Source organism: Theobroma umbraticum, unplaced genomic scaffold, assembly GCF_002168275.2.
Source record: "Theobroma umbraticum cultivar Fairchild unplaced genomic scaffold, ASM216827v3 scaffold_95.0, whole genome shotgun sequence".
NCBI classification, from domain to species: domain Eukaryota; kingdom Viridiplantae; phylum Streptophyta; class Magnoliopsida; order Malvales; family Malvaceae; genus Theobroma; species Theobroma umbraticum.
In genome coordinates this window covers 2,111,624-2,111,907 of record NW_018397257.1, presented here as the reverse complement: position 1 = coordinate 2,111,907, position 284 = coordinate 2,111,624, and positions in this window count along the sequence as shown.

The window sequence follows — 284 nt, the reverse complement described above, 5'->3', positions numbered from 1 at the left end:
ATTAGTGGAGAGAGAGATGAAAAGTAAACCTATGGAAATATGAAATTTGTGTTGGCATATACTTATCCAAATATCATGATATTCTTGATAAAAGATTTCACACACACACAGAAATCCATTCGAGAATGTGCTTGCATTAGAATTGAAACATGAATTTAAATAATGCGTATATTTTTCCTTAGGTTAATGATCAATAGGCATACTTTTGAGAAAATTATAGGGAATTATTAAGTTGGTGCATTTTATCTCTAATAGTAGTAGTAGTAGTAACTATATTTATTTTA